This window comes from Passer domesticus, chromosome 3 (assembly GCF_036417665.1).
Source record: "Passer domesticus isolate bPasDom1 chromosome 3, bPasDom1.hap1, whole genome shotgun sequence".
Taxonomy (NCBI): Eukaryota; Metazoa; Chordata; class Aves; order Passeriformes; family Passeridae; genus Passer; species Passer domesticus.
The window spans coordinates 5,765,357-5,792,143 of NC_087476.1; the positions used below are offsets into that span (position 1 = coordinate 5,765,357).

The window sequence follows — 26,787 nt, forward strand, 5'->3', positions numbered from 1 at the left end:
TTGCAGAAACAAAATAATATCCTACATTTTCCCTTTAGAAAATGCAACTTTTGTTAACGTTCCCTTACATGCACTATAAAGTAGGCAGGAAGAAATGTATATCCAATTTTTTCCTTAATAAACTCATCTTCATGACTGCAAAATGACACTCTTGCAGGCCAGAAGAGGGGGGAAAAGGGGAAATAAAGAAGACACCACTTCATCACTTCTACTCCATGAATCACAGACCAGCTGAGGTTGGACGTGTGGAGACATCCAGTTCAATTCCCCCACTCAAATTATTTCCTCAGGGCTGCATCTACTCGAGTTTTGACCTTCTCCAGTGATGGATACTCCACAACCTCTCTGCACAAGGTTCGCAAATCCTTGGCCATCTCCACATTAAAAAACTGTTTTCTTTATTTTTAACTGGAATCTCCTGTATTTCAATCTGTGCTCAGTGGCTCCTGTCCAGAGACTGGCCACCACTGAAGGAAGCGTGGCTTTGTCTGCTTTGCTCCCTCCCATCAGGAATTTATAGACATTGATAAGATTTCCCTGCTGCTTCTCTTCTCCAGGATGAACTGACCCAGCTCTCTCAAGCCTCTCTTGTACGAGATGCTCCAGTCCCTTAAGCATCTGAATGGCCCCTCACTGGACTTGTTCTAGTATTTCCATGTCTCTCTTGTACTGAGAAGCCCAGCAGTGGCCCCAGAGATCCAGATGGGTCTGCCCAGTGCAGAAGGGAAGGATCACATCCCTCACCTGCTTCGTGCAGCCCAGGGTGCTGTCCAAGAGCACACTGCTGCCACCTGCCCACCTTCACTGCTGCCTCTAGCCTGTTCAGGTGCCTGAGGTTATTCCTCTCTTGGGGTATTACTTAGGATTCCTCTTTATGGCACTTCAGGAGGTTCCTGTTGGCACATTTCTCCAGCCTGGTGGGAATTACAACACCATGACAGGCTCCATCAGTCACTCCTAGTTTTGTATGCTCATCAAACTGCTGGGTGCAGTCCTGTCCCATCACCCAGGTCACTAATGAAGACATTACACAGTGCTGAGCCCAGGATCAACCCCTGGGATCATCAGAAGCAACAGCCCTCCAGAGAGATTTCATACTGCCAGTAATAGCCCTACGAACACAGCCCTCTGTCCATCCCTTCAACTATTTCATCAGCTTGCACAAGAGGATGTTACAGGAGGGGCAAAAGCCTTGCTCAGCTAAAGGCAAACAGCACTCCCTGCTCAACCCTCACGCACTGCACTGTTATTCCATCAGAGAAGGCTCTCGGGTTGGTCACAGATGATTTCCCCTTCATAAATCTGACAACTCTAAATCACTTACGAATCCTTAACAGGATTTCTAGGATGACCTGCCCAGAGGTCAATGTCAGGATGACTGGTCTGTCATTTCCCAGATCCTCCTCCTTGTTCATTTTGGGGACAGAAATGGAATTTTCTTCCATCCACACCTCAGGAATTAACTTCCCCCAGTTGCTGTGACTTCTCTTCACAAGCAATACCATACATAAAATCAAGGCAGAATCCTGTATATTATGTCATTTGAAGAGCAATTATGTAAATTAAAGTCTGATTTCAATCAGAAAGTGCAAAAATATTATCTGTACTTAAACTTTTATGACTACTGTTAAGACATGAAAAATGATTTTGTGTACATAAAAACTCAACTTAGAAGATACATTTGAGTAAAAGGTTTTTAAGTACTTTTTCCTTCCCCATGGTCAATATGCAAAATGTTGCCAATTTTGATGCAAGATGCTACAGAGGTCTACTTTCAACTGACTATTTATAGGTAACTATGTTTCAGAGTGAATATGGATAAATTCCATCCAGGCCTAATTTTCTAAGTTTTGCTAAAAGCTCTGCAGAATAATCTTTCTACATGTGGTCTTCACTGAACTCACTTGGTTACTCTCTGTAAACTGTGGGATGTACAATACCCACTGGCTGAGGAGCAGTGTGATTTTGTAAAATAAGTAAATGCTTGAATTTGGACAATCACATCATGCAGGTATTTTTAGAAGTCCTGTTATTAATGAAAAACAACAGACTTCACCCTCTGGGTTTTTTTTTTTTTTCTCTTATATTATAACTAAATACTTATATCATAAATAAATACTTTCTAACTGCTGAAAATATGAAGATTTGTCCCAATGCAAAACTGTGGCAAGACCCCTTTTCAATGCCATTGTGTACTCATCAAAATACATCAAACTCTAACAGTTAAGTATCTTAAATTAATTTTACAAATCCTTATGACTGGCCAAAGAAAAAGATATTATTTATTACAGTTATATAACATTCCATTTGCTCATTCACAAAGGGTTTCAGATTTTCAGGAAACAAATGAGACAACTGTCTTTCTCAACCATGCAGACTGGACTATGATCAGTCACTTCTGCTCTAGGAAAAAGTTCATCTCAACAAAATACCCAAACACAACTGGAATTTAACAAAGCCAAGGGAGATGAATTCTCAGCCTGCTCTCAAGAGGACAGGGCAAAAAAGTGATGAGGAGAGCAGGAAGTCAAAACACAATTTCACTGTATATATATATATATTATAAGTGTTAACCAAATGTGGAAACCTCTTGCTATTTTAAATCTAGATTAAAACCACAAGACAATTTAAACTAATCCACAAGATACAAAACATAAATGAGGATGAATGCCTTATGCTAATTTTTAGAGAAATAATATTATTCTTTTTTATATTCTCCAAAACATCAAGGCCATTTTTCATTGTTTTAAAAATTCATGTCATGATTTTATGAATGAGATGTGTGGGTGTTGAATGATGATAATTATATCCAATTCTCAAACAACACACTTCCTTATCAGATGGTAACATGTTTTATAACATCAGTTTTCATATTTTACTACCCTTCCTGAAGTCAGTGCCTGGAGAAGGGAAGCAACTTGTCCACTGTGGTCGGTGTCAGAAAAAGCAAGTTTTCCCCCTGGGCCTCCCATTGCCAGGGGGGTAACAAGTGCTCTACTGACAAATCAGGCTTTGCAAATTAGAGTTATTTTAATAGTAAATTAACAAATTAAATTTAATTTTAATAGTAAAACAAAATGCTATGAAAAGTCCACCCATGTATGTAGGGAGTCTGTATTTTCATTATTTACCTTTGCAGTACTTGTGTGAGAGAACTGTTGCAGTACTCACTGTAAGAGTTAGAAGAAATAGAAAAAAGATGTCAAAAAACATAACCTATCTCAAAAATACAGAACTGTCTGAGAGCAAAAGAAGTTTAAAAATATCAGCATTTCTCATTAACACTGTAAAACCTAACAACGGTATTAACAGTCACAGTATTCTACACCTACATTTTAAAAATCTATTACATAAATAACAAAACCACTTCAAAATACTTAGTACAACTTCTGGATCAACAGCATTCAGAGATCCTAGCTTGGAAATCTGTGCTCTAAATTACAGATAACAAGTTTGGGGCAGAGCCTTCTAGAGCTATGAAGCACCACAAGCCCCCAGTTATCAAAAATCAAACCCACTGTGAGCTGGTACAGGGGTTACTCTGTGTTACGAATGAACCTGAGACTCAAAAATAGAAACTATTTCTCCAGAAACTATTAGGCACAGGTAAAACACATCCACTAAGAAGAAAAGAGACACAAAAATTAAAATATAGAATAATTCTTTCAAATAGTTGTGTTTTATTTAGGTTTAACTTCAGAAATTTAGGTTCAACTTCAGGAAGTACTGAACAAACCAATACTCTTACTTTTCTGAGAGTAAAATTCTACCATAAGATAAATCAATTTTACTGGATAGGACAACGCTTTAAAAATGCATTTTATTTCAGAAATCGAACTATGCAACCTTCTCCCTAGAGTAAGAAACTGGAAGTTCTCTGATAAAATCTTTTCTGGAAAGTCAGGGCAATTTCATATCAATGGTGTGCTCTTTTTCCTGCTTTCAAATGGATTACTTAGATGTTTTAAAATGTTATAACCCACAATAATCTGTTCCAGGCACCAACGAAAAGGAAGAAAAAAATTACAGAAGTCAAGATGTCGCCTGGAAGCACTTTATGGCAAACATTATAAAGATAACACAGAGCAGAGAAGCTCTGGCTCAATCCATTATAAATACCCCATTCTTCTTAAAATCACAGGAATGTATTTATAGTAAAGAACTCTTACAGGCTTTTTCCTCTGAAGACTTCATTTAAGCACAATTTGGCAGAATTTTTGGAACAAGAAGAGAACAGATTTATAAAATATTGATGTTTTACAGTCATCCTACTCTCGATCTACTTGCTACAAAAACAAATGCAAGGACTTTGGAAGATGACCACATCCGTGTCTACTAATTACACTTTAGCTTTTTATTTTGACCAAAATGAGCTGTCTAGCAGCTAGACTGAGAAGACACTAAATCATCACTTAGACAACTAATTAAAAAGTCTCATTAAAAATCACAAGTTATTGTTCTCATTTTGTTATGGCACAATATATTTTTAAAATAAATACGTGTTATATTAACCAAAAAAAAAAAAAAAAAGGAAAACCCAAACAAAAAAAAACAAAATACAAACCCAAATGGGCATACTGACAAAAGATACTCCTGTACACACAATGTATAGGTCAACCTTTTTTCCCCTATGTCCAAAGGACAATGAGGATGTTTGTCCTCTCTGCTTTCACCCCAGGTTCCCCCCATGGCTTCAAGAAAGGGACAAACACAGACACAATAGGCTGCACTGACTGCCCTATTTTGCACTAAAATTATTAAATAATCACTTTGAGTTGCAGGGATGAACAAAAGGAAATAAGAGAGAACTTTCTTGAGCTTCTCAAAAGAAATTATTTTCTTTTTTTCAATGAAAAGTGGTTCAGTGGAAAGCAGGAAGGGGAAGATGACAATATATGGGCTTTAGAAATATTTTTGGATAAGCAAATTACAACTGAAACAAGAGCACTTCACAATCTTCAATAAAAAAATTAATGCTCAAATATATTAAAAGCATTTTGTTTACAAAGTAAAGAAGCAAACCTGAAAGTACCAAATATTAACTGTTTAATAATAATACAATTTAATACATTTAATGTAATACATTATTTAATAATAATACAATTTAATAATAACACAATAGCACTAAAAAGAGGGATGTGAAGTTATAGTCCCAGTTTGACACGAGTCAAGAATAAAAGACAAGTTCTCCAAGACTTGTTCCCCAAGTAGGGCTCAAAGGAATGTCCCAGGGAAGAAATTCACAGTTAATTATTTCATTTCATTGACAGCAGTTTAAAAGGGGTCAATGTAAAGCACAAGTTGGCATCCATTTAAATTTACCTTTTAAAAATAGTATCTTCTGAACTTCCTCAACTATAAAGACAAACATGAGGTGTGCTCATTCAGGTGAAACATGCATGACTTGGTGTTTACTGACAAGTATTTCGATTTAAATAACTGAAAATTTGGAGAGAATTTACGATAACATTACAGGTGGATTGAATTAATATTAATACACAAATTATTAATTTAAGAATTCCAGGCTGCTGAAATAGAGGCAAAATCAGCAATCAAATATAGGCATTTAAAAAGTTGGGGCTTTTTGTTTGGGTTTTTTTTCTTGTTCCTTTAATATACAAGTTCACCCAGCATTATGCACAGTAATGAGTTAAAGCAAATCATTACCACGGATATTATATTTTGCTTTCTTATCTGTATCTGCAAAACACAATGTAAAATGATAACAGGTAAAATCCTAAATCTCTTATTTATAAAAACAGACAAACCAGGCTAAAAAAGTTTTTAAAAAAATCCACATCACAGTCCAAAAGTCATTCCAAGTAACACTTTTGATTACTTATTACTTATTTCTATGACTGCAGAAGACAAAATTCTTGAAAAGATTAAAAATACAGCAACCTAAACAAAACCCAAAGTTGCTCAGTATCAAGCAGCTTTTAAAAAAAGAACCAAACTTCCAAAACAAGAATTAATCTCCATGGACAAAAGTGAGGAGTTGAAATTCTCAAGGGAATGACGTTCAGCATCCCATCTCCCCCCTCCTCTTCTTCCTCAGGAGCAAAGGAAGCAGTGACTGGATTTAGGGAAAGAACAAATTCTCCAAGAGAACCTGTGGTTTTCACTGAATCAGACACCACAGAGGCAACAGCAAATGCAGTCTTTGGTATCAGAAAAATCTGTTACAGGAGAGTAATTAATGTCTGCATCCTGCAGTTATTGAGCACCCCTCCTCTGACTTTCAGAGAGGAAAGAGCACGAGCTGCATTCCTGGGTATCCCAGGTGCCACAAAGGAGGCAGCCACAAAACACTGAGCTATTCCCTGGTATTTTTCCTCTTTAAAACACCCTGACTGTGCTTCTATATCAAGGCACAGTCGTTGCTTCTTAGAGCTGCAGCTTGGCATCACTCAGGAGCCCAGCGATGGTGCTCGTGGTCGGGATCTGTGTGGTCTAGGGAAGCTCTGCTTCCTCGGAAATGTGGCATCAAACAGAGTTTATTTAGAGCCCGAGTCTCTCGGGCACACTATGTAAGTTTATTGTTTATCCCTTGCTGGGGAAGTCTTCTGAGGTCAAGGTAAGAAGCAGGAGGTGATACTTGATATGAATGTTCCAGCACACGTTATGTGGTCCATGGCTGCAGCAGCCCCACGAGCACTCTGCTGGTGGTCCGTGGAGATCTGGCCAGTGGAAGGTGCTGGCTTCCCCTGTTTCCAGCTGCTATATCATATTTGATGTATTTTTAGCCTAACTTAATATTTTCCTAATATTCCTTTTCCATGTAAGCAATTAGTGTGGTTACCAGGGATGCCAGGGGGAGAAGAGGTGGTCCTTCAGCTGGGCACGGGAGGAGAAGCACAAAGTCCTTCTTAGGAGGTGGGGGAAACCCACCCAAGAGGTCTTAACACCTTCATTTTTCCATTCACTGAAGTGAACAATTTAATTGTTCTTTTTTTTTTTTTTAGAAAATTCTGCTGACACATTAATTAAGATCACTGAGGAGGAAGGAACAAACCAACAAGTTGCACTTTTTAACCTTATAAAAGAGACAAACAAGGGATAAATGGGTTTTAAAAATGTGGCATTTCTGACCTTGAGTTTTGCAATTCATACATTTCTTTAAAATCTTAGCATCTGGAGGTAAAGCACAAATTTCTGCAGTTAATTTACTAATCTAAAAAGCAGAAAAATGTCTTCCAAAATAGATTTGGCCATGACTTAGCAGAATTGCGCTATTTTAATGTTTATTTTTTAAAAAAATTGAGAAGTTTCTAGTATTTAAATAGTATTTAAATAAATTAGCCTGTTAGCCTCCACTGTCTTAATTCATATTTGCTGACTTTCATCTTGCCTTTGACTAATCAAAAGAGACTCATCAATTCAGTTGGAGACAATTTAAATAATACTATATTAAATGGTGAACATTTGATGAACAAAGAAAAGTCCCTTTGTATACTTTTAAAATTTTCATTCTTATTTAATTATCCATGAAACTACACTGACTTCAATTTGCTCACGAAGGTCCAGCTGAGAGCAGTCAGTCCCTAACCATGCAAGCACAGTTTATATTACCTTTAAGGAAAAAAAAAAAATCAAATATTGAGAAGTTACAAATTAAAGTTATTCAGTTTCCAAATTCTGTTAACAACAATGCTTATGAATGAGTGACTCTTATCTAGGAAAACAGTCCCTGGAGACAGGGATTTTATGTATTAAAAGGTGTCCTTGTCTCCCTTTGAAATGCAGCAGAGTTCAGGTTCCTTACATCTCTCACCTCCTCCAAGGAAGATGGGTATTTTTTACAATTCTCAAGAGCTTTTTGCCTGATGCCTGGAAAACACCAAATCCCTTATTGGCTTTAGATGTCTGTAAGATTTCAGTAAAGCAGTCTGAATCCCCTTCCAAGACTTTGCAACTGAGGGCCTTCCTAAACCTCAGCTTAAGAAGGATTTACGGAGACTAAATTTGCTCATCAATGGTTGACAGAATAAAACACAAAATTGCATGAAACTGAATGGAAAATCACTTCCATGGATGAGGGTTTTCCTCCCTTCTCTTCCCCAGAAGTTTAATCATCATCTAGTGGTTGCTGTTTTTCCATCACTTTGACAGGGAGCAGACCATAATGCTTAAGAATTAAGCAACAAAAATAATAAGGTGAGGTGTTTTTTCTTTCTTTTCAAAATAACCCCACTGACTTGTATATGTATATCCTGACTGGCAGGAACTTTTTCTGGCATCTGTCCAGACAGCTAAAGGAAAGTAAGGAGTATAACATGATTTTAGAAGTACACGAAGAATTCTTTCTCTTTTTTTCCCTCTCCATTCCCATAAAGGCATTATCTACAAAGGTAGGTATGGAATAACACCAGTCTTGAAACCTCAGCCTATTAAGATAGAAGGAAATGTAAACTGCATGGAAAGCTGTTTTCAGGGACATACCGTGCGACCATGAGCCCGCTTTGTATGTTCAGGAAATTCTCATGAGTTTTCTTAATGAAAAAAAAAAAATTACTAAAAAAAGATTTGCTGTAAATATCTCACAAGCCATGACAAAGTACCTTATAAAATATAACTATTCATAAACAGTCTAGCCTCTGGAACTAAAAAACACTGACACTTTCTATTAAAAGGCGCTTAGTCACGGTTCACTAAATATTTACAACAAATCATTTATTCTCTAATTTCATTGACTTTACTGTTGTTAGCAAAAGTCAAGAAAACTTCCTGCATGAGTGTGAATGGCTTGTGTATGTAAACCACAGCTCCCAAAATCTTTTTTATGGGAGCAAAAAGATCTCCACAATATACATGTAGGTCCTCTTCTTATGTAGAAAACCATCTGCTTAAACTTCCATTGGATGCAAGTACTTGAATGAATCGGAACCAGAAGGCACAAGAGTAAATGAACATCACATCTTACAGGATAAAAGGGAACATAAAAATATACAGTTCCCCAAGTTTTCCAGCTCCTGATTTCTATCAGCAAGTTTTCCAGCCAAATCCTGGCATTCTTTCATTTTTTCTCTAAGCCCAGCCAAGGAAATAGAAGCTCAAGAAAGGAGAGGGTGAAGGAAAAGTGCATAATGCAGCATTACAGAGCTCATGTTATCACAAAGCAGTGTCAAGATGTGAGCTATTGGTATTGCAGACACTTCACCAAATGACAGCAGCAGGTTTTCTGCTCCTGTTGGGGTGGAGATGGAATGGGAGACTTAAGGTTTGTTTTCCAGAAGTCTGATTGAGCTGCTGATCAAGCAAGGGAAGCTCAAAAGGCTTTGCAGGGAAATGGGGTGCTTATAAGAACACACAGATATCTGCCAAAAATTGCAGGCTTTAGCACTATAAGAAACAGACAACCTCCCACACCCTGCATTGACAAAACCATGATTACTTTATGGGATTGTCAAAGACAGAAGACTGTAAAATGCCATGGTTTATCTTTACAGTAGAAGCCTACACTGAAACTGCCTAATAGAGTTATGTGAACATTTACACCTGAATGGAGCCTCCTTACCAAGGAGTTATTTCTCTTAACCCTCAAGTCTTTCCACGGTTTGATATCATAAATTTGTATGGTAATAGCAAGGTTGCTGTTCTCCTCTTGGTAACACCATTTAGAAACACAAAATCATTTAGGTTGGAAAGACTGAGTCCAACCATTAACCCAACACTGCCAAGACTACCACTAAACCATGTCCCCAAGTGCCACATCTACACATCTTTTAAAACCCCCAGGGGTGGTGATGGATCTTTTTCCTAAGATCCAATCTAAACCTCCCCCAGCACAAGTTGAGATCATTTCTTCTTGTTCTATCACCTACATGGGAGAAGAGGTCAGCTCCTACCTGGCTCCAACCTCCTTTCACAGGGAGTTGTAGAGTGTAAGAAGCTCTTCAAGCCTCTTTTTCTTCAGGCTGAGCCCCTTTCCCAGCTCCCTCAGCTGCTCCTCATCAGACCTGTGCTCCAGAGCCTTCCCCAGCTCCGTTCCCTTCCCTGGACCCGCTCCAGCCCCTCAATGTCCTTCCTGAACTGAGGGGCCCAGAACTGAATCCAGGATTTGAGGTGTGGCCTCAGCAGTGCCCAGCACAGGGGACAGTCCCTGCCCTGGCCCTGCTGCCACACCATGGCTGGTACAGCCCAGGTGCCTTTGGCCTTCTTGCCCACCTGGATCATATTCAGCTGCTGTCACCAGCACTCCCAGGTCCTTTCCCACTGGGCACATTCCAGCCACACTTCCCCCAGTCTGCAGCTCTGAAGGGGGTTGCTGTGACCCAATGCAGGACATGACATTTGGCCTTGTTGAACTTCACATAATTGGCCTCAGCCTGTAGACCCAGCTGGTCCAGATCCCTCTGTAGACTCTTCCTGCCCTCCAGTAGATCAAGAGTCACATACAGCTTGAACTGTCTGCAAACTTGCTGGCTGTGCACTTGATCTCCTTGCCCAGATTATTGATAATATTGAAACAGTTTTTCTGAGACCAAAAAAAAACAAACCCCTACACCATGACTTTGAGGCCTTCATACTCATCCGTCCTCTTTTTATGGTAACATGGATAAGACAGAAAGACCATCAAAAATCAGGAACGCTTCTTGCTAACAGCCTAACCTCCAGCTGGTAAAGGCAGAAGTTTCACATTAAATACATCAACCCATACCTGCAGGTAGCATTTTTTGAGCTCTACTTCATAAAGACTTAGACATATTTGACCACAAAGGTTAAGCAGCTGAAGCAGATGCTTCTTTGTTAAACTATTCCATTGACTATCTCACTGTTAAAAATATGCTTTGGTTTTAATATTAATTTACCTTGCTTTGGTTTCCAATCAGTATCTATCCTACTTGTGAGAGACTGTGTGATCCATCAAAAGATTAAGACAATGCAGCCACTGGAATCCTGACAGCAACTCAGTTAACCAATATGGGTAAGGTCAATACCAGAGTTAAATGACCAGATTTTTAAGCTGCACAAACTCCAAAAGGATTTTAGACCTCTACAGGATGAGAATTGGGCACTGTTTTTGAACCCTTTTCTCTGAGATTACAGACCTGAACTTTCCATGTTAATGGTGGCCAAGCACCTTCTGACATTCTACTTCATAAAACACACAAGTGAGAGAATGAAAAGAAATTATGTATGATTTGGAATCATTCCAGCCACTGTTTTCACAATACTCCTCTATTCCCAAAAGCCAGACAGGAGTATTTAGATTAAAACACAGTTCACACAAGTCCACCCATCAAATGATCAAGATCTGCTACTGCCTCTACCATTACTTTTGATTCAAAATAAATCTCATGTAATTAGTCTGTTACTTATACTTTAATCTACTACACTCAACAAAAACTAATAGCATTTAGTCTTTACTGTCCTTACATATGATTTTAATTCTGAATTTCTTTGTAAAATGAAACAAGCAGGGGCACTTTGTTTGGGAAAACACCATGTAGGAAATATGGATATATGACTTCAGATGGCTTTTCACCAACTAAAAAACCACAAGAGAACTGCTGGTGAGATTGATTAATGTACAAGCACAATTAATATATAATCACATCCCTATATTTCTATAACATTCCAATTCCACATTCCAATTGATTGAGCAGCCACACAGGTAAGACAGAAAACCCAAAGGAAAGATTGGCATGGATTATCATGTTGAATGTGGGGAACCCTGAAATTTCAGTTCAATAAAAAAATGTTTTGAATCACTAATTAAAACTCTCATATATAAGGCTCTTTAAAAAAAAAAAAAAAAAAAAAAAAGGTACTACATTGTTTTCTTTCAAACAATGAAGCTAATTATACTGGTTTTTAGCTGGTATAGCAATAGTTCTAAAAAATTTTTCTCTACTTCCTATTGCTTCCATACTCAGTTATATATTTTAAGTTCCCTTTCCTAAATTGTGTCAGTTATTCTTAACATTGAAGGTACCCCTTTAAATCAGTCACTTCAGATACCAGAGATGCTACTCAGTGCAAGCAATCTAAGATGGATGAGTTTCTACAATTCAAAAAATAGACTCAGTTTGAAAATACATCAACTCACATCTTTAAGAATATGACCTCCACTGCAACTTCGATCCATGCATGTATAAATCCAGTGATATTAAATATGTATTAACTTGCTGTAGTCATACTTGAGTGTTAGATGTTTGTACACAACTTGGAAAAACTTGAATAGCGGCATTAATCTAGATACAAAAATGCAGAATCACAAAAATCATCATTAAACAGTGCCAAAAATATACTATGCTAAAATTAAAGGGGAGGAGAAAAAAACCTGTCTCAGTTATTGAAGTTTTGCAATTACTGCTGTGGTTTCTCATGCTTATCAGGAACAAGAAAGGCATGAGCTCCAAATATCACACAGACCTTTACAACAGGCAAAATCAAATCAGGTTAGATGAGGATACAAAGGGGACTGTTTTAGCTCCTCTCTTGACTTGGTTTTCATCCAGCTGGTACACTCCAAAGGCCTTTAATCTCTTAACTACCTGCCTCGTTAGCATCTCTACAGAGATCCAGGGTGTTTATAATATCTCGGAGGCTTTCATGTGCTATGAGTTGAAAGCTTGATATGAGGAATGAACAAGCCCTAACAAAGTAAACCTTGGCACAAAATACTGTATCATTTTGAGTTTGTAACATATGAGCACCTTCTTCCCATGCCTGGCACTGCAAAACGCTGTAAAAGAACCATCCCAACTTGCTGACCAAAGCCATAAAGAACAGATATTCAATACAGAGTGTTAATGCCTATAATCACCTCACCAGAGGAAACACAGACAACCCACAGGCCTGAGCTCTGCTGGAGTACCAGGGAGGAGCGGGCACTGTTATAAAGCTTTGCAGCAAATATGATTTAGGGAAGATGTTAAAAGTTCTTGAGAAACTTTTTTTAAAGCCCTCAGTGAAGAACACACTAAGTACATATGCCCTGAAGACCATTTGTGTGTGCTTGGTCTTTACTCAGCACAAGAAGCTCCCCCTGCCCCTTTCAGCTTTCTGATGATGCCCAAGATTATTCAAAATGTTTGTTTTGCTTTAAAATGCAACCTTTGCAAAGAGAAACTCATGTGGTGTCACACATGTTCATTTGCAAAATGCTCATTGCTAAAATAAATGAGCTGTAACATGATTTTTAGGCAATGGTATCACTGGGGGTGAGACAACGGAGTCTGTGCTGCCCTCTCAGGAAATGCAGGAGAAAATTTGTAGTTTGGGAAACGAAGTGGGAAATGCCACTGGAAAGCCCTCTTTGTGCCAGCCAGAGCTACAGGCTGCAATCCTGTCACCAAAATACCCCCTTGCAATTTTGGGACTCAGAAACCATTCTCAGAAGAAAACCAATCAGCCAGCAGGGCTCACACTGCCTGCAAGGATTAAACTTTTCAAAATCAGCTTTCAGGCAAAGCAAAACTCATTATGTTTGGGTTTTTTTTTTTCGTTTCCTTTCAATCTTCTTCCCTTTTTACCTGAAACAATGTTCAGAAATGTTCAGAAATTTAATTGTGTTTGTAAGCACCTACTCCACAAATCCAATTACATGGCACATGGTGAAAAAAACCCGAAACATGAAAACGCCACTACAAATGCTCAAAACCTTTTTATGATCATTAAGAGGTTTACACCCTGACTAAGACAAAGTACAGTTTTTTCCTTACTACATTTAAGTTCTTTCACTCTGAAGCACCTCAGTAAAGAGTAATCACTGAGGAATAGAGTAATCAGAATAAAACTGCCCTCAAATATCAAACTGCTGAAATGGCAAGTGACTAAATATCTACTACAAGTTTTGCCCTATTATCTTATATTCTGGAAAAAGTCACTATAATTTTAGAAAAAAAGCTGTTTGATGTTACAGAAGCATATTCCTTTTGTAATACAGTTACTACTGATTAATTGCTAATAAGAGACTCTTGAGAGAGAACTACCTTGAATGTGAAAAGAAAAAGCACAAAAAACCAAGAGGTTTCTACTCATAAGACTAAACCTGATGAAAGACCTTTGAAATTCCTCAAAACCAAGACTTTACACCTTCTCCTACAACCTGGCCTGGAGAATTTACTTTCAGCCACCTACAGCACTGACAATATTGAGTTGCCATGTCACTGGAGGACAAGTCACAGAGGTCACCCACCCAAAATGTATGCAAGGACCACAGGGTGACAACAGGCAGCCCCACTGCCTGCCCATTTTGCATACCCTGCCTGCTTCCCCTGCCTCATATCCCACATCCTAAGCCGCAGGCTGGCAGGCAGCTGGGAGAACTCTTTAAAAGGGCTTCAAATTCACCCATGTCAGGTGGATATCCTCAAAATTTGGATAGTGTTTTTAAATAATAAAATTACTACATCCTTCCTGGCCTTTCCTACAACAACAGCAATGCAAAAAATGGAGCGTCTCCTTCCGCAGCCCTCACCATCAAATTTGAAAAGGGAAACTGTCAAGGGGGGTAAAAGCAGAAGTTTTGCTTACTATGCTTTAGCATAGATTTAATGAAGACAAATGACCCCTTCATAGTGTCACATCTCAATCTCTACATATTTTTAAAACTCCATGATGCTCTAGAGCAAGGCCAGAGGAGGCCATGGAGATGATTAAAAGGATGGAACCTCTTTCCCATTAGGACAGGCTTAGATATGAAGGAGGAATTCTTCCCTGTGAGGATGGTGAGGCCCTGGCACAGGTTACCCAGAGAAGCTGTGGATGCCCCATCCCTGGAAGTGTCCAAGGCCAGGTTGGAGGGTGCTTGGAGCAACCCAGGATAGGGGAAGGTGTCCCCGCCCATGGCAGGGTGTGGAACAAGATGGTCTTCAGGTTCATCTTTTATTCTCTTCATCCAACTGTGTTTACACAGCTAAGGTACAAGATGACTTTGAGTGTCCATGCATGATAAAAGGGTATTTAAAAGAAAAAATACAAATGATGTCTCCTTCCACCCTTACATACATCAGTGAAATTTATTATTAGGAGCACTAATGAATGATTACAAATTATTCTTCATACCTAGCTTGAAAAATGGCATTATCTTCTGCAGAGTTAAATATGTCTGTTACTGAAGTAGCTAATTTCTAACTGTTCTATAACTTCTGAATTTACTTCCTTGCGCCTGAGAAGACAAAAAAAAAAATTAAAATCACTGCTATAAAGATGTAGAATTGTATCTTCCTCCAGTCAATAATGCACAGGACAAGTATGTAGCAAGAAATCTGTTCTTAATCAGCTTGATTGAAGAACTTCTGTAAATAAAGTATGTTATTAGTTCTTACTTCGAGAGCTATAAGCAGAAGTTGCCAAAAATAGTTTTCATGGTGGCAAATTCTGTCAGCTCTCACACGTTTTACTGAAAAATATATAGTATTTTGTTAACTTTCTTGCAAAAACAAAACGTGGCAAAGTGTCATGCTTTGTTACACAGTCAAAGAATCAGTTTCCAAGCCATTCAGGAAATCAAAGAAAAGTTGATTTTTATTTTACTTCAGGTCATTTGGGTCAGAGACCAAATAATAATTCAGTAATAACAACAACTAAATGAATGTATTTGTTTCATGTTATCAAGTAACTTTCTTACTTGGCCTCTATAGGCCTTTCATTTTTATATTTGCCTTCAGAGAAGCTGTAAAATCTCTCAAGAATGAGACTTCTCCTTGGCAGAAGTACACACTAGAGATGATATGTATCACTTCCTAATCAGCCTAATTTTTAAAACTTTTCTCTGTAAGCTGAAGGTTTGGAAGAACATTAATTTGAACTTGAAAATCAGAACTTATTAGGAATTGGAAATATTTGTAGAAATTAATTTGAAAAACTGCACCTAAAAAAACACCAACTTTGCAATGCTAAAAATGTTATAAATCTAAATAAATATGAAGATTTGTTTGTCTGTGGTTTTACTTTTAAACAATAAGCTGTTCAGGCCTGTTAGTTATTTATCCCTGTGCTAAGCTTTGCTTCCCTCATGAAGAACGACCTGGTTAGCATAAATTCAGTTCTTGGTATACTTAAAATTAAACTAATTTTACATTTTTAGCATAGACCAAATGTTCTAAGCCAAATGAAAAAAAGGAGAGCAAACTCCCATATCCAAGTATGCACTTTCAATCGACTCTAAAATCAGATTTCTATAAACAAAAGTCTTGATGTAAAGCATTTCTATAAAATGGATGAGAACAAAATTGGTGGGTTTTGCAGAGCATAGCAGAAATGGAAACTAAAAATATTATTTTAGGTGGTGAAAACAAAACTTTTTGCATATGTAAGTGAATTATGGTGGGTTTTCCTGTTGCCTGTAATTTAGCTTCAGTAATGAACAGCTTTTTGGGTCTTTCTGCGTTGTGCTTCTTTTTCCCGGGGGAAGAGGGGATTTCAGCATTTCTTAGAAGTCAACTGAGAGGTTGAAAATTATCTGAAAAAGACAAATTATCTGAAAAACAACTACTGATAAAATAATTTATTCCTTTTCAGCACAGAGGCTATGGAAATGCTGCTGGAGAAAACCAAGCCAAGCGTGTCTTTATTATACACCCTAATCCTACATTTAATTGTTTGATTTCCACAGATTTCAAAAGTTCAAAGTACACAGCACAGAACTTTCAGTTATTTCAACTGAACCAGCCTATGGGTGAACTATTACAAGTTCTGCAGTTTCTAAATGATGCTACTATTCTTATTTTATATTGCCCATCTGTCATTATAGAGAGGGGTTTTTTTTTAATTCACAATTCTTGGCAGCTACTACCTCTTACTGAAAAGACTGTACTGAAAATCACTTCTTTCCCATTCTATAAAAGAGTAGGAAATAGTAATGATTGTATCTAATATTTCGATTGCAGGTTTTTTAATAAGATCATAATTTATTAGAGGTGAACAACAGTATAAGTACTGTAAAATTCAATTAAATTATTTTTCAACAATCATGTAAAAATAAGGAAAACAGAATAAATTACTAGTAACATCAATTTTCCAAAACATTTTTCTTTTGCCAAATATAGACCATGCAAGACCAACAAGATTTTAGTGGCCTTTTTCACACTCTTATTTTCAGCAAAAGAGTTTGGGATGCATAATTGTTCATGAGAACAGAAGAAACCATCAGACCCCTCTCACTAGGTCAGTTGATCACTGGCAGTAGAACTGTACACACTGCACTGCTGCCCAGGAGAGGCACCAGCACTGGCAAAAGGCAATTCACTCTACCCCTGCAGTTGCATCTTATAAACTCCTTCATTGCAAACTCCTACTGGTACTTCATAGACATCACAGATTTACAAATCAAAGGGGGAGATTCTGAACCATCTCCAAGACTTGAGCATCCTTGGTGGAAAAGTTCACATACAAAATGCAGTAAAAAGCTTGTATGAAAGTTAGATTCAATTTCCTTTTCTGATTAAGACACTATTTTAAAGAACAGAGAGAGCCATTAAGATTCTAAAAACCAATCAATACTCAATGTACTTTTTTTGTAAACAGAGGAAATAAAAATAAATCATAATTGTGAACAATGAAGTTTGGGAGTGGTATCACAGGTATGATTTACTACAGAAGAGACATTTTGGTGTTCCTCAAAAACATTGTGTCTATCCCCAGCTTCAAGAATTATTTTTTCTCAAATAACATTTCAAATGCTACAGTTTCAGATCCATCCACTCTGCTCATTTTTTATCTCACAGTGTATTTAAATTAAATGTATTTTAAGAGTATCTCAATATTTTCTTTAAAGTGACACTTTCTTCTCGAAGTAAACTTTCATTGAGAACCATGTAATCACCCAAAGCAAACCCATACTTAGAGAGGTGTGTTGATTGTACTCTTGGTGGTGCATTGGTTGCCTGAAAAAGACTCTGTGTATCCCCAGCAATGGGTGACCATTCCAAATTTCAAAGTGGCAATGCTTTTGTATTAAACTTTACCTGAGCAGCAAAATCCTTACAAAGCTAGAAGTGTAATCTGTACACAGATTAATCTCCCTTTTCTTCCTCTGTTAATGTATTTTAAAGTGACAGTTACTAAGGCTGCTGATTTCTGTGCAGTGAAGCAAGTTTTTCCGTGGACTATTTCAGAAGCCATTCCAAGGAGTCAAGTTTTAAAGGGCATTTTCATTAAATCACACAGATGCTAGAAGTATTAATTAAATAATTTCCAGTAGAGGTAAAATCATAAAAAAAACCATAAAAATACAAAATACTGCTTGAGAGTACTTATCCTGATCAAATGCCCATATGCATCAAAACACAACATTTCCAAGCTGGTCCACAACCATCCTTATTGATTCTGATTGCTACAAGGGTGGCAACAAATTATCCTGTTGAAGTTCTCACACATCAGCCATCTCAGATCTATTTCCATACCTGGAGCAAATCACTGCTGTGAAAGCAGAACTCCTCTCAAGCAGGAAAAGCAGCAAAATTGGAACAGTGGCAGGGTAGGAAGCAAAGCCAGGGTCTTAGGGGAGGGTCATAAAGTAAGTGCTGGTGAGCAGTTCCAGGCACACAACCACAGCCAGAGCAGCACAGGAGCCTCAGCTCTGAGAGCTGCCCTGAAGAGCCTGTGAGATTTAGTTCAGAGATGTAGATTTGGAGCAATTTTTCATAATTGTTTATGGTAACTCTTGATTTGTTAGAAGTTCATCTTGTAGATGCAGATCCGTAAAAATTGCTGCAGCCTAAAGGAATGAAAAATATTAGAGGCTCAAAATTTTTAAAGAGGGAAAGGGAGAAAAGAAGGATAGAAGTCTGTTGCTTACATGCCTGATCCTAGACTGATAAAATCAGAACAGCTCTTCAGGGAGATCTTTATCCTCAGTTCATAATCTGCATCACTCATCATGTATCATCACCCAGAGAAGGCCTGAAGAACAACTTAAACACTCAAAAGCTTCTCATTTGTAATCAGCTGTATATCTGTAATAAATCACTTCTCCATACAAATCCTGCTGCACCTAAATCAACCTCTCTACATACTCAATGATCACTCAAGTCACCTAATTTATTTCAAAGTTATGGAAAGAGGCCATGTGACTAATTAGTAAGCCTGTTAGTGGATACAAAAAAAAACCCCAAATTCAGTATAAAATCACAAACTATTCTTAAGACTCCTTTTACCTTCCTGCTATGTAACCATTCTTTTTTATTTTTCACCCTCAGTAATGTTCTGATTAAAACCATCACTGCTACAAAACAGATGAAAGTGATTCCCATCTTGTCAGCTCTAGTGCCCAGCAGTACCTGTGGCCATAAAGATCTTCTCAGAGATCCAGAGCAAGACTCAATATTTGTACTTTTCAATGTCCTACCCTGTCTCCTTAGCACAATGAAAACATGGTTAAAATATGTCAGTGATCTTAGTTGCCATTAGTAAGACAGTGTAGCTGCATAATCTCCACCTCGCAGCACACCATGCCAGAATGGAAAACCTTAGTTACAACCACCCTGCATGAAAGAGAATTTCAATGTTCAGTAATAAAAGTAAATAATTATGTCTCTTAATCACACTTTGATGTTTTCTGTAAGTTATAAAGCATGAGTGTCACACACCATCTAATTTTTATCTAGTTTTTTTCCTATACATATAAAGTTACTTTAGAGATACAAAGTGTGACAAGCACAGCTGAAAGATTTAGTCAAAATTACAACAATCACCAGCAATGCTGACATAAGGACACCTACTTGAGGACAGATAAATGCAGACATCTTAACCTGAGATCTGAAGCACACAGTTTCCACTTTATTTGAAAATCATAGTAGAGAAAATATTTTAAAGACCAAGATCAGGGACCCGATTCTCTTCCTTCCCATGGGAATATGGCCTTTTACTTGTTCCACCTTGTCGTTTGTCACTAATTATCTCAGTGTATCAACTGCAACTTGTGTAAGGCTGCAGCCTGATGGAAATTTGGTACAGGGTCAGGAGCCTGCACAAGGCACTTGGGGACATCAGTGACAAAGTTGTCAGTGCTGGATTAGAAGTTGGACTTGGTGATTTAAAGGACTTTTCCAAGCTAAAAGATTCTGTGATTTCTGCTCCTGCACTCCAGTACCAAACCACAGGCTGTGCTCAGGGGTGTTCACCAGTGAGATGTCTGGAGGAGGGAGAGCTGGGCAGAGAGGTTGGTTCATTTGCCTTTTGGAACTGAGGAAGACAGGACACTATTTCACCTAATCTAAACACAAATCAAGCTATAATTTGGTTTCAAACGTTCAAACATGGCTCTGATGTAACTATAGAAACACTGCTGCATTTTAAAGGTTTCTCTCAGTTTTGCTGTTATGATACCAGGCACTCATTTAAGCCATTGCTTGCTATCAAAAATGATCCTGAAACTCCCATTTATGATTAGGTATCTGGGTAAAAATTACAAGTAACTAAAAAGATGGGAATGAAAAAGGGATGTCTATAGCTGCTATTTCTATGAAAAAAAAAGGGCAAAGGTTTTTTTTGTTGGTTTTTTTGTTGGGTTTTTTTTTTCCTCCCAACCCTCAGGCATCAGACCACACAAAGACATTTTAACTGGTCAAAGCTCAGAAATTTAAAGAGGAAGTCCTCTGGACCAAGGAAAACAGCATTCCTTCCAGAAGAAACGATGGTGGGTCTAACTGAGGTCCTTAAAGCTGAGACCCTAAGATGCAAGATTAAAATATCTTTCAGAATTTAGAGATAAGTTTATTGACTTCATAGAATGCTTTGTATTTAATGAGTAGGGACCAACACAGGGCCCTTTAAAAACCCTAAAAAACTGTGGTTAACTCCCCTACAGATTAGTACTCATCAGATTGTGCCAAAAAAAACCGCATTTCTGAAGCTACCCATTTGAATAGGACAAAAGTCATACCACAGATCACAGAACATATGCACAAATAAGGTCCACTTTGAGATGACCAAGACTTGCTAGATCCAAACTTAAGATTCCCTGAAAAAAAGCTTTTTTTTTTTTTTTTTTATAATTATATTCCCTAAAAAGAAGTAATTTCTCTCTTAGGAACTAAAACCAGGATGTGGGATAAGATTTGCTTCAATACTGAAATTTTCATTACTGAAAATGTGAATATAACATAATATGGGATAATCAATTTTCAGTCACTGCAACAATTCCCATCTTTACAAAGAGAGAAGTAGGGGTCACCTTTGTGCCCAAACGGAAGGCAGACCCAGACCAAATCACATGAGCTGAGTTGTAGGATCAGAACACCTCACTGGCAAACACAGGGAGTCAAATTTTAACACCTAATCCAAGGGTCACTGTCAGGATCACACATCTGGCAAACTGCTGCAGTTCTGCCTTATCTGTAATTATGGGATAAAATCCATTTGTCATAAGCATTACCTTGAATAATAACTGATATTCACATATTAATCTAAAATATACACATCCAATTAAAATACCACTTTGGCAGAAAGCTAAATATGAGCTATGCAACTAATTGGCAATTATAATTAGGAGTAGAGAATATATTATGTAAACAGTACTAGAGTTTCTGCTGAGTTAGTGTAAATCTTTCTTTTGAAGCAGTGACATGATAAAACAATCAAGAGTATAAGATGACTTAAACCTTGTCAAATAGAACCTAACACAACAGGAATGCCACATAAACAGTAAAGTTTGTTTTGCTATATTTGAGTATATTTAATTTTAAATTTTTCTTCTAAACTAGGGCATATACCAATTTACTGAAAAATACAGTTAGTTATTTCCTTAAGGTATCTACTAACAGCTATTCCTTTCACACAGGAGGAGCACTGCCATTTTTAAAAGATGTTTCTAACTCAAGATCTAACTTGAGTTGTCGGTCCACAGAATTCAAGAATGTCTGGATTTTGGCATTCAAGTCTGAGCACAAATTAACATAATTCAAAGAGCAGCCAAAACACAGCTGTTCTGAAATTAATCTCCCAAAAATCTGTATTTTTATATTTGACCATCTGAAAGGTCATGAAAATTGCATTAACAAAACTTCCTGAAAAGGCAGCAAAAACATTTTGTCAAAACCAGCTCTAAGGCTGGTACAGCAAATACCAGCTTGATACTAAACATGGCTTTCACTTTTATGGAAAGCCATTATTGACATTAACTACTATCAAGAAGGTTTTATGGATCCTTTTCATTATTTATTTTCTATTTGTGAATAATTCATATTGTCTTTTAATTAAAGCATTTGTTATGTTTTATTTCTAACGTACTGTTACAGCACCTTTCATTTAAAATTATTCACATCTCAGTAGCATGTATGTATGTATTTGCATGGATATACAGACATACATACATAGATTATCTTGTGATAGACAACATACTTTAAAAAAAAATGAGGGTATTTTTTTAATTTTAATCATTTTTGGGACAACAATAAGGGTTTAATGCACCTGAATCAGAAGGTTCATTGAAAAAGCAAATTCAACACAAAACTGTCATGTTTATGTCTAAAATATTATTTTTGGCAGCAGAGTTCCTTGATAGGCAGAAGATGCAAAGAATACATGCACTGCCTGAGGGCCATGTAGAAAGAAACACTATTTTATCAGTGTTTAGTGGTGATGTGGGTAATAAAACTATGATGGAAACGAGACACTACCTAATGCTACTCCCAGATTATCCCTTTCTCTCTAAAACACTTTTGAGCATAGAATCGTTACCTCCACGAAAGTACTCAGGGAAACTTTTCAGAAAAGTAACTTTATCAAAGTGCTGTAACTGAGATGAGGGAGTACTGTATCTTCCTCTCCTTCTTAAAGAGAAGAAGTAAAAAAATTCACTGATCCTTTCACCTTGTACAGACAGCAAATATTCATTGAACACACAGTGTATTTTCTGGACCTGAGATGAAGTGCCATTCATAGTCTGAATTTGAAACTAATATTAAATTTACCTGCACATTAAAAAAAATAAGGCTTTTTTTAAAAATTGGAATATTTTGTATTTTATTACAGTAAGATAATTCACAACCTCATTTTTACTCCTGGCTGAGTGTAATCATGCACAAGACCATTTCAACACAATCACTACTTGCTATTTGTATATTTAAATATAATTACGCAGTAAAAACTACTACATTTACTGGTGGATCCCAAAATACAACAAAAAGATCATATGTTCAGATAAATTATTTCTGTAGAACTTGCATTGAAATGCAAATATCCCTCCCCTGGAAGTGTCCAAGACCAGGCTGGATGGGGCCTTGGAGCGACCTGGTCCATGGAAGATGTTCCTGCCCAAGGCAGGGGGTTGGACAAAATGATCTCTAAGGTCCCTTTCAATGCAAACCATCCTATAATGTTCACCTGAAATCAAAGCAGGAAGGCTGGATCCAAAAGCTTCACACAACTCAGGACTACAAATAAAAAAGTAAATAACCCCTGAGGCTGCAAGATGAGGGGAAAAATGTGCTCCCAATAACCAGCACAGCACAATGACAGGAACAGAATTCAGTGTCATCGCTGAAACTGGAGGTGTAACTGTATTTCTTCTGTTCACTGGAAAATGATTTTGCAACATTTGAAATGGTTATATAGTTATAATTTGAGTTCTAGGAAGAATTAAACTTTAAAAACCTGTTTTAAGTCAGAATTCCTTTGATTTTAAATTTATATTAATTACACTTAACATCAATGAAAGGCTAGATCAAAAGCTCTAGGATCAACTACTTACTGCAGCTAAAATCAAAAGTAGCAATTAATTAAATTAGCAAACCATGGTACATATTATGAGTGAAGTTACCAAATTCATCAGCCTCCACAAAGGAGCTGCCACATTACGAGGACACACTTACACAGAGGGTTACACCATGTGATCATTTTGGATACTTTCCAGGTTTATACTCTAAACTAATTATGTAATTTAATTAATTACTTGCGATGAGTAAAAGCAAAACTTCTGCTATTTCTGAAAGGTTGCTATGCAAAAATATTAAAAGCTGGAGGTTTTTTTTTAAACTAAGAAAAACAGGAATGACTGGTTGTTTTCAGAGCACTATATCCAAAGAGTAGTATGGTATTATCTGTGGCACGACCACATTCACCATTCAAGTGGCAAAGAAATGACACATATCTATTTTAATCAAGTTACTAAAAGTATTAAACATTGTTATAACTGGATAAATAATTAACTATACAGGATACATTTATGGAACAAATAGAACTGGCATGCCAACATGAACAAGAATTGTAACACTGATTTTCTGTCTTCCACAACTTTTTGTTACCTCTACAGATAAGATTATAGTCAATTATCTATCTTGTGTATTTATAAGGAACAGTTAACTGGATATACACAATATGATACAAGAACTGTTCAAAATCACTCCACAGGAGCAGCATGAGAACACAATGATGAGGTTACCCCTGCAAGTAACTCTATTTGTCCCAGAGTCTGATTATCCCAGACAATGCTGCCAAAGGTGTGAAGTCAACACAATTTGGATTTGCTGCCACCCCCTCTGCAGCTTTCCTGTGTGCAGAGACACAGTTACCAGTCTGTCTTCAGAAGGACTCCTGCCATTCTAAAAATACTGTCCCACAGCTGTTTAAAATTTATTTTTTTAGACCATAGCACCACTGTTTGGTTGTTTCCAATTTCTGAAACCACAAATAGTAAAAGTGTACTCAGTCTACTGCAAACATAAATAGCAAATGCACGCTTCAGCACTTTTAAAAGGATATGGAAATTGGCAACAAAAATGCAGTTCATGTTGAAAATTTACGAGGGCCCTGCCATATTTCTTCAGAAATACAATCAGGTAAAAATTAGGAAGATCTCTACCAGCTGGGTGGCATTTTTGTGTTTTCTTTACTTATATTTTTTTTTTTAAACTGAAAGACTTTCATTATGCAACTTCTGGCACTTGATAAAATAGAGCATGGTACCTTTGCTCAAACCACAGCTTCTTTGGTTATGTTTAGCATTACACAAACATCTTTCACCTTAGATATCCTCTTGCATTAGCGTGTTTCATTTCAAATACTCTCAGGCACATTACCTTTGGACAAAATTATTTTAATGGCGATCAGCAAATGAGATGTACAAATTATTCTTTCCCTCCCCCTATTTTCACAGGTCATTTCAAAACAATCCAAGCCTTCACAATTCTACTTTTGCATATTTGAACCTTTATGCACATACTTCTATTAAAAGCCAAAGCAGTCTGAAAATATCATATTTTTACATGGATTTCTTTCAAGAAACACAGGACATAATGACAAAGTATCATCTAGTTTAAGGTAACAGTAGACATGTTAGCAAATGTGATTACACTTTTGTTCAATGAACATCAAAAGTCTGGAAACCTGAAGGAAATGTCAATATTTTTTCGCCTGAAGTACACTTCTTGAAAGAATTCTGGATCCCAAGGAATTTGATGGGAGTTTAAAGTCACTGGAGCTGAGATTTCAGCCCTGGCCTGTGTAAATTCAAGTGAGCTCACTAAGAAAAATATCTATTTCAAGTGGTATTTGTGAACTATTTTATCCTGACATAAATGCAACTGAAAGTAGAAACAGGTAATAATTCCTTTTGATCAAATATGGTCCACAGGAATAGACTTTTTCTATCAGTGGCTTAACACTAGAAACCTGAACCTTCCCATGCAACAGCCTTAAAAAAATAATAATAATAATAAATCAGTAGCCCGTGAGTTCATATAATTTTTTAATGTGTAAATGTTTTATAAAGGATAAAGGATGGAGAGAAAAAATATTTTATCTTTTCTTTTCCCTTGCAGCTAAAATCAAGCTAGAACTATATAGAACTTGTTTTGGGATATATACAACTCAGTTTGGGATGAATTTCTTTTGGTACAGAGGTAACTTACTACAAACTTTATTAACCACATGGTTTGGAGGCACCATGGGCATATATTTACTTTTCCATATATTTATAAAATATGAATAAAATTATATATTTAGAAAATATAAATAATATTCTATATTATATAGACATAAATATATTTGCATATATTTATATGTAAAACTTCTATCTATTTATATTTACTTATTATATATATTTTTTTTAAACAGGTCCATATAGTTCTGTAGTTTTGCCTGCCTTGACATTTTGTGTATTTCCTAACAACCCTGAGTGAATCAAAGACACATATGTATAGATATGCATGATTTGATCATGTACATTATAAAAAAACCAAGCTGGAGATAAGACAAACCAAGACAGTCCATGAAAAAAAAATGTCCAAAAGCCACGACACACTCACTGTATGAAAACTACATGTTAAATACTCTCTTAGATACATTTCTGCTGTTGACTTGGTAAAATTTTCTTTCCAATTTACTAAATCTGAAATACTGCATGTTTCTGTCAGTAGGATACTGTGATTAAAGCAGACCTAGGATGATTTTTTTCAGCACCAAAAAACCTGGAAATGGGTAAGAGTGCTCTTGAACTGAATTCCCCACTGCTATGGGACACAAGTAAGAATTCCAGGCTTGGAGACGAAGGTTCAAGAGGGAACAACAGCAAAATTGGGATCATGAGCCTGCGAAGGCTCCTGGCCACAGCCACGGGGGCGGGTCACAACCCTTACTTTGAGAAGGCACCACAGCAATTTTGTACTCTTGGTTTAAATCAATTCAAAATTAAATCACCAACTGGCACTTATCTCTGTTATTTAGCCTGAAGATCTTTTATATCAAGACAGCCTTACACAGTTTATTTTATTTTTTAGTGTTTAACTATGAAGGGTAGTTTGTTGGGTTTTTTTAACTATATAATCTTTTCCACTAAAAATGATGCCCTGCATAAATTAAAATAAATTACAGAACCTTTTCTTAATAATTAAGAAT

At 36.9% G+C, this 26,787-nt stretch overlaps 1 protein-coding gene across 12 annotated transcripts in view; it reads right to left on the minus strand.

The window, feature by feature from the left end:
• Positions 1–26,787, minus strand: part of SUPT3H (SPT3 homolog, SAGA and STAGA complex component) — a 255,490-nt gene that overhangs the window by 136,544 nt on the left and 92,159 nt on the right. The window lies entirely within an intron of this gene.